General features: G+C 37.3%; 2 protein-coding genes and 1 long non-coding RNA gene across 5 annotated transcripts in view; 1 reads left to right on the top strand and 2 right to left on the bottom strand.

Annotated features, from left to right (window-relative positions):
* The window catches only part of LOC107680186 (gastrula zinc finger protein XlCGF57.1-like), a 398,670-nt gene that overhangs the window by 319,618 nt on the left and 71,022 nt on the right, over positions 1-8,030 (bottom strand). The window lies entirely within an intron of this gene.
* The window catches only part of LOC107680196 (gastrula zinc finger protein XlCGF8.2DB-like), a 163,056-nt gene that overhangs the window by 84,042 nt on the left and 70,984 nt on the right, over positions 1-8,030 (bottom strand). Inside the window, exon 1 of one of the 2 annotated variants that reach the window (XM_016475987.1) lies at positions 1,548-1,570. The exons of the other annotated variant lie outside the window; for it this stretch is intronic. The gene's annotated coding sequence lies outside the window, so the exon portion shown is untranslated. Of the gene's footprint in view, positions 1-1,547; positions 1,571-8,030 lie in introns of those variants that run through there. 2 annotated transcript variants of the gene reach the window in all.
* LOC107680211 (uncharacterized) overlaps positions 1-8,030 on the top strand; it is a 13,037-nt gene that overhangs the window by 4,177 nt on the left and 830 nt on the right. The window contains exon 2 of the long non-coding RNA XR_001633126.1: positions 190-192. This is a non-coding gene — a long non-coding RNA (uncharacterized LOC107680211). The remainder of the gene's footprint in view (positions 1-189; positions 193-8,030) is intronic.

Genomic DNA, 8,030 nt, shown 5'->3' with positions numbered 1-8,030 from the left:
TTTTTTTTATTTAATTGATTATTTAAGTTGCATTTTCTGTATGCTTTTATTTTTGGACTAATAATAAAGTCAACTATCAAGTGAAAATAAGTCAGACTAACTGAAATAAGCCTGGCTTATTTGGTAAACTTGTTTTATGAAACCGCTCCTTGGTCTGGTTGCATGAAAGATTTAGACTAGCCTTACAAGTTCGTCATCCAATTTTTTTCTTTAAGACTGGACATCATTTTTTTTTTTTTATTCAGTGACATTAAATTGTAGATTAGTCTAAGTTGAATCCCAAAATAAGACTGCCGGATCGGCTTTCACCGTGGACGAAGCGGAGTCCAGCCCGGGGTCATCACATGTGGTTGCCGCTCTTTCGTCGAATCCGCCGGGCGTGCCGTTCTCGACCCCGCCTCCTTTGCTCACTCTAGCCCGGCCTCAGCTCAAGCTAAGCCGCGGCTTTCGCTCACGCTAGGCCGTAGTGTTTTTTGTTGTGAAAGCGAAACTACTTTGTTTGGTCTTCCAAAAATGGACACGACTAGAAATCAGTGGTTAAGTTGTATTTACTAAAAAGACAGTATAAGTCATTATAATCAGTAATTATGTCCCCACTGGATGCAACAAATGCCTCATTTATAATGGGTTTTCATGTTTATGTCTCGTAGCTCCGGCCGGACACGGCATCGACACAGTATGTGAGGGGCGTAACATTTCCATCACACGCTTGAGGTATTCGGCCAATCACAACGCACTGGATAGCTGGCCAATCAGAGCACACCTCGCTTTTTCAGACCGATGAGCTTTGTAAAAATCGACGCGTTTCAGAAAGGCGGGGCATAGAGGAGAAACAATAATGTACAGTATGTGGAAAATAATGTGTTTTTTTAACCTTAAACCGCATAAACACATTTCATTACACCAAATACACAAAATCATGTTCTTTTTAGCAGCATCATATGACCCCTTTAAGACTTGTTTTATGAAACAGGCCTGAGGTGTTATCAGAATGTGGTGATTTGAAGGATTAAATCAGTGAAATAATATTTTGTGTATTTATTTATTTGATCGCTTTTATTTTCCAAGGGCTTTTTGAAAACGGGCAAAGGGTTTTGAGTCACTCCATGTACACTGGTAGATATAAAAATGGTGTTGTTGTTTTTAAGTGAAGTAAAACTGTTAATTGGTTCAGGGCTATTTTGAATGTCATTTTAATGATCAGAAATGTAAACATCTCATGCCAGAAGAGAGAAGAACTGAGAAACAAATGTGTAATGGTTTCTTTTACACAGAAAGAGCAACTGTAATCTATATTCAGATGAAAACGCTCAAATGTTTCTTTCACAAGATTCTCCATCACTATTTTCAGTGACTGAATTCTTGTTTTCTGTTAAATGCTTCACGATATCGGGAGAGAAATGAAAAGCAGCTTTTCTTTTACTCGGTTGCACGAAATAACGTGCACTAACGTTAGATGAAGCATTACAGACTTGCATTAAACAGACAATTAAGCCATTTTACATCGTTAGCATTGACTTAAAAACTTTTAAAAGTTAAACACAAACCTTTCTTCAGCCGAATCACCGATGCAGGAGCGTGGCGCAGCCTTATGATGTCACACCACCACACCAAAATAAAAGTCCTGTCCAATTTTCTGTTTTGTTGTAGTTTCTAATAATAATTTTAAAAAATCCTGTTCAAATGCAAATGTCAGAAGTGCTGGAAAGTTTACAAAAGTAAACCATTAAAAAATTAAATAAAACATGTTTTCAGGGTTTTATTCTTTTTGAAATACATATTTAAAAACGTTATCTAGTTGTGTGCTGAAAATAACTGCTAATGAAATATTTTTAAGATTCTCTCTAAAGGGCAAAATGGTCAGGTTTAAATGTGGAAACGTTAATGTTATAGCAAGCTTTGTCAATACAATTAAATCTTTGTTAGGGCCACAGATTATTCAAAAACAAAAATAAACAAGTGCAACAATAATTAGGTAATGAAAAGATTTTTCTGGTCAACTAGTAGTCGTTCATTTTAAGCAATTAGTCAAGTAATTGCATGTTTATATTAATAAACCATATAATTCATAATAATGAGCCTTTAATTGCCTATAGCCTATCAGCGCTCAAGCGCACACATAAAGCTTGCCACAGCGCACTACAAAAGTAACGATTATGAATGCTTCAGGGAAAAACAGCAAGATGTTTGCCTTAACATTATAATAATTCATTGATAAACTAGTGTTTTCTGTGTTTATGGATGCAGTGATAAAGTTGACGACACTGACTCATCATCTCCACAGTGGACGTTTCATATGGATTACATAATTTGAAAATATTTGTTTTCCATTTGAGTTGGTTCATTTAAAAGTAGACATTTTCTATGTTGGAGCTTTTTATTAGAACAAACATTACAAAAAGAAAACAAACTATTACACAACATTACCACTTATTTTTACATATCAAAAACCAAAACCAAAGATAGTACACAACCACTGATGAAAAAAGCCACACTCTTAAGATTCCGTATACATTGACAAAAAAAATTTGTGGGGAAAATTTGTACTGAAATTTCTTTAAAAACTCAACAGGAAAGCCATTGGGCTTTATTACCATGCATGCTGTTAATCACCTAATTAATTTAACTTATAAAAGTAGATATTTTCTATAAATGTATTTTTCATGTCGTCTGTGAGGCAAACCGAAAAGTTTCGGTTATTTTCAAAACGAATGTTCAACTAATTAAATTTTGATCGGCCTTTGTTACTCAGTCAGCTCTTTAGTATCTTGGGTTTGCAATAATAATTATTTGGAATTTCATGCTGTAACTGTCACAAATCCTGTCCATGGACTTCCGTCTGATTGCCACCAGAGGTCACCCTTCCATTACATTGACTCTCATACTACACAAACTGTTGCATGTCATCCCGGACTACATTTCCCATCATCCATTGCACGGATTGCACACAGCTATAACCAATCACACACACTAGGGATGGGAAGATTCCCCGATTCACGCGGTGCATCGGCATAAAAAGTTAACGATGCGATGCATCTGTTTAAAAAGTGTGCATCGGCTACAAGTTGTCATTTATATCGCGATGCATCGTTTCGAACATATTTGCATCGGTAAAAACCGATATATTTATATATAATTACTAGTGGATGCGCTATACTTTTATTATTTAGAAAGTGACCAATATTGTATATGTAGATTGATTTCTCTCTAAACTGTTTCTCAAGCGCGTTATCTAATCACCGCTGTTGCTGCGTGAATATGACGAATCACAACACTATGGAGACCCGAGGAAAAACTGGTATTAAAGTCCAAAACCTGACTTGAAATAACCTAAACAATCAATCAGGGATAAAGCGGTTCCATAAATGACAAATTAAGTTCACACAATCTCACTAATTTGTGCATGCTTATTCTTAAGCAGCTCTTAATGTCGATCATGGATCAAATCGATCCACCATGACAAACAGCGAATATATCTGTGCTGTTTAATGCATTTGAGACATTGTGTTTTCCATAGTGCATAACTGACACGTCACAGGTATATTTTTCATCTGTAAATGTTAGAAAGTCACGCAAACATATTCATTTTGCTGTCAGGAGTGGACGAGGCTTACGCGAGTGAACGAGCGTTGCTGCGTGCATGTGCGCTAAACAGACAGAGCGCAATAATTCTGAGTAAAATATACATTTTGCTAAAAAAATTTGTTGTTGGACATTACATGTGTCTTTTGTAGAAATTTAAACCTACATATAAGTGTATTTTTATGATTGCAGTAACTGTAAACGGACTATTGTAACGTGTAAATCAAATGTAAGCTAATACAGTCCTAATTACTAAGCTCAAATGAGTTAATGTGTTTCTTATAGCAGTTAAAATATAGTAATTTTCTTTATTATTTATGTTCATTTTTAATTCAGTGATTTTAACTTTTAATTTAGTTATTTTAATGCTTTAAAGAGCAATTTTAGATTGTAATGTTCTAATGTTTTGCTATCTGTTTTTCAAACTATAAAAGGTACAGCTGTAATACAACCAGATAGAAAGGCTGCATGGCTAGAAACTGTAAAAAAGAAGTAAAATAACAGTATGTGAGAGAGTAGTAATATCATTGGATTGCTATTGGTCAGTGTTGGAGGAACTCAGCTTAGCCTGACAGTTAGCCTGCTTTAGACCAGGTTAGTTTCCCAGCATAAGTTGCCACAGTGACTAAGCTTGATCTAGGCTTATGTTAAATTTGCTTTATGGAACCAAATCATTTGACAATGAGTCAGATAACTGAAATAAGCCTGGCTTATTTGGTAAACTTGTTTTATGAAACAGGCCTCGAGGTGTTAAAAGTGATCATATTTTCTCCATTGCATCGTATTGCATCGAATCGCATAGTGTTGAATCAGATCGCACTGCATCGTAATGGGGTGAATCGTATCGCATCGCATCGGTAGCTACTTCATATGTATCTTTAATGTATCGTATCGTTGGCTATGCATCGAGATGCGTATCGTATCGAGTCATGAGATGCACATCCCTAACACACACACTATATTACACCCACTCAGATCCTTCTCAAACTGCAGAGTATTGTCTAGCGTTTATTGCTCTCCAAGTGATAGCTACATTACGGAGCCATTCCGAGTTTTCTTAGTCAAAGTCTAGTTTAATCCTGTTTATTGCCTTAGTCATTCGTGTCTTGATCCTAGCCTGTGTATCTCGTTTCTGTCTGATCTCTGCCTGCCCTGAAGTATATCGCCCGTCTTGGATTTCCCCTCTCGTCTCGCCCTGTTCGGATACTGTTTACCCCTCGTCTGGACCATCGCCTGTGTTTCGGATTAACCCTTTGGATTACCCTGTTTGGACATTGTTCGCTGGAGATCGACCCCACGCCCGTTCACTGGACTACTCTTGTGTCTTGCCCTCAAAATACCTGTTTGCCATTGTCAGAACCTTACCTGTTTTATGACCACGCCTTTAAATACAAGCTTTGCAGATGGATCCGCACGTCTCACGTCTTGTTCGCCCCGTAACAGTTATGGTAACAGCTCTTGCAAAACTCCATATTGTAGTACTTTATCACCCTCCTGGTCAAATACTGCTCTCCATGTTCCCTGAGGATGCCAGTCCACTTGTAGTCTTTGGCGATTCAGCATTCATCTGGAGAAGCCTTACAATGCAGACTTCCACTCACTCCTAGCTTCATTTGATCTCAAACGGCTTACCACAGATACTTAAAAATCAGGCAACCAACTCAAATGTGTACCTGTATCTGTATCAATAATAAATGACTAGTTGCCATCATACTGCTCTCCATGTTCCCTGAGGATGCCAGTCCACTTGTAGTCTTTGGCGATTCAGCATTCATCTGGAGAAGCCTTACAATGCAGACTTCCACTCACTCCTAGCTTCATTTGATCTCAAACGGCTTACCACAGATACTTACAAATCAGGCAACCAACTCAAATGTGTACCTGTATCTGTATCAATAATAAATAACTAGTTGCCATCTATCTTTTTCTATGTTGTAGAGCATTAAAGTAGTCTATATCCTTATTGGAAACTTGTGCACGTGAAGGACTTTCTATAGTTCTGACGTGTTTTATATATACTACATTTCTTGTTAAAATTTAGTTTTTGTGCCCTGTGGAACAACATTAATGTCCTGGACAGTTGCATGCCTGTTCATGACGTACTGCTATACTGTTGTGCTACATTTAATAGTCATTTACGATTGTCGCTTGTCAGAATGTACGGACATGATGATCATGTCACACTGGTGGGATCTCAGTTGGCATTAATGTCAGACTGTACAACAGTCAAGATACGTTAAAAATGCACAAGAAAACTTGTTCGGAGTTTTACATTATTAACACGTTCACTGCTAGCTGCATTACGTGCGGGGCTGTAATGTTGGCTATCATTTAAAATATATGAATGGCAGCAATACCGGCGTATTTAAGAATAGTGTAAGCAGCACTACACACCCACACAGTGTTGCCAATTTAGCAATTTTGTTGCTAGATTTAGCAACTTTTCAGACTACCCTATCAACTTTTTTTTTTCAAAAAGCACCTAGCAACAAATTTAGCAATTTTTACAATTTATTTGGCTACTTTTATCAACTTTTTAAAAAAGTGACTCATATCTAAAGAGTCACTTTAGATTAGTAATCCAAACCCAGAGATATTCTTTATAAAAGTTAAGACTCGTCCAGGCCCTCCTAAAACTCCACTAGAAATCAGTGGTTAAGTAGTATTTATAACACTGTTCCAGAACAGTTCAACCCAAATATTCAGATCTGTGCAACGCATTTTATGGAGGACGAGGGCTGTTTCCTGGGAGAATAGCCTACAATGCTGGTGTTCCGGTGAATTCAGTTCCCCTGTTTCCCCTTCGGCGCGCATGCTGACCCTATACAGTCTATGATGTTTTTATGAGTCATTCATTCATTCATTCGATTCGGACAAACGGCTGATTCATTCAGGAATTAAAGGTGCGGTAGGAGATCTTGGAAAATGTTAACTTTAGCCTGATAGCACTGAAAGCGAATGTCCCACCCTCCCTGCAATCGCCGTCCAAAAGCCACGCCCCCTGAACGCATTTATGGCCACAGAGACAACATTACTATAATAGGCTACATCAGCAGTTCCCAATTCCAGCCCATGTTCCGAAGTGAAGTAAACTTCCAACGGATTTCCCCTGCTCAGGGAGTAGGGAGCAATGAACACTGTGTAGGGATCATATCGATCGGAACACAGTTCATGCACGTAGCTCACTTCTAATGAGCTGGCGCGAGGACTGGATTAACCGCTGGGCTGCATCATGTGTCATTCACCGGTGAGAATACTTTAAAAGTACTATAATACCAGGAAGGAAGATCGGGTTGTTGATGTTTGTCTGCCATCCTCGCTCTGTCAGCACAGCGTGCGTGAACGAGCTGATGACGTATCCTGTCTGCGTGAACCCGATGCGCAGAGGTATGTTAATATATACGTTGACAGGCAGGTAGGAAAACATATTAAAACGCTCGGACCGAGCTCGGACAAACTTAATGATTGCTATCGGGATGTGAAGAGACTTTCAACCAGCATAACAAAAAATGTTTCTGAAGACAATTACCTATTGCACCTTTAAGTAAATGGCTCTCTTTATGAATGTGTTGCTCGGAGACGCACAACATTTCTGCTGTGGCTTTATAGGTAATAGGTTTTTGTTGGCAAAACTGAGCAAAAACAGACATTACTGTGTTGACTTCTTATTTACGGAACTGTTGTATAAAATCACATTTGCGCTCGTGGTATTCGGACATAAGCACTCGTGTGATATTGCTCTCGCTGCTTGTGTGATATTGATTATCATGTGATATAAATATGAGACAGAAATTCTTTTAGTGCATAACTGCATTTATGGAGTTGTTGCCCTGCATCATATTTGTAAACAGTCAACTGTATGAAATGTAAAATGACGTACAGGTCTGGGAGCGGGGCCAGTGCGTTAACTGCGTTAAAATATTTTAATTGCGTTATTTTTTCATAACTAATTAATTAAGTTAACGCGTTAAACTGACAGCCTTAATATATATGTGTGTGTGTGTGTGTGTGTGTGTGTGTATACAGAAATGAATACATGAAGGGATGAATGCAAAATAAATTCAGGATTAAATCTAATTAAAATGAATTATATCATTAATTTTAATTACATTTAATCCAGAATTTATTTTGCATTACATCTTTCCTTCATGTATTATTTTCTGTATTATTTTTAATTAGTTAATTATTCTTTTTTAATTTATGTATTCACGTTTACATTTTTAATATTTATTTAAACATTATGGTATGGGGGTGTCATTTCATTACACCAAATACACAAAATAATGTTCTTTTTAGCAAAGACCCCTTTAAAGGGGTCATATGATGCATTTTCAAGTTTTCCTTTCTCTTTGGAGTGTTAAAAGCTGTTTTTGCATAGATAAGATCCCTAAAGTTGCAAAGACTAAAGTCTCAAACCCAAAAAGATATTCTTTATAAAAGTTAAGACT

Source organism: Sinocyclocheilus anshuiensis, unplaced genomic scaffold (genome assembly GCF_001515605.1).
Source record: "Sinocyclocheilus anshuiensis isolate Anshui unplaced genomic scaffold, SAMN03320099.WGS_v1.1 scaffold492, whole genome shotgun sequence".
NCBI lineage: Eukaryota > Metazoa > Chordata > Actinopteri > Cypriniformes > Cyprinidae > Sinocyclocheilus > Sinocyclocheilus anshuiensis.
This window is presented reverse-complemented; position numbering and strand designations above follow the sequence as displayed.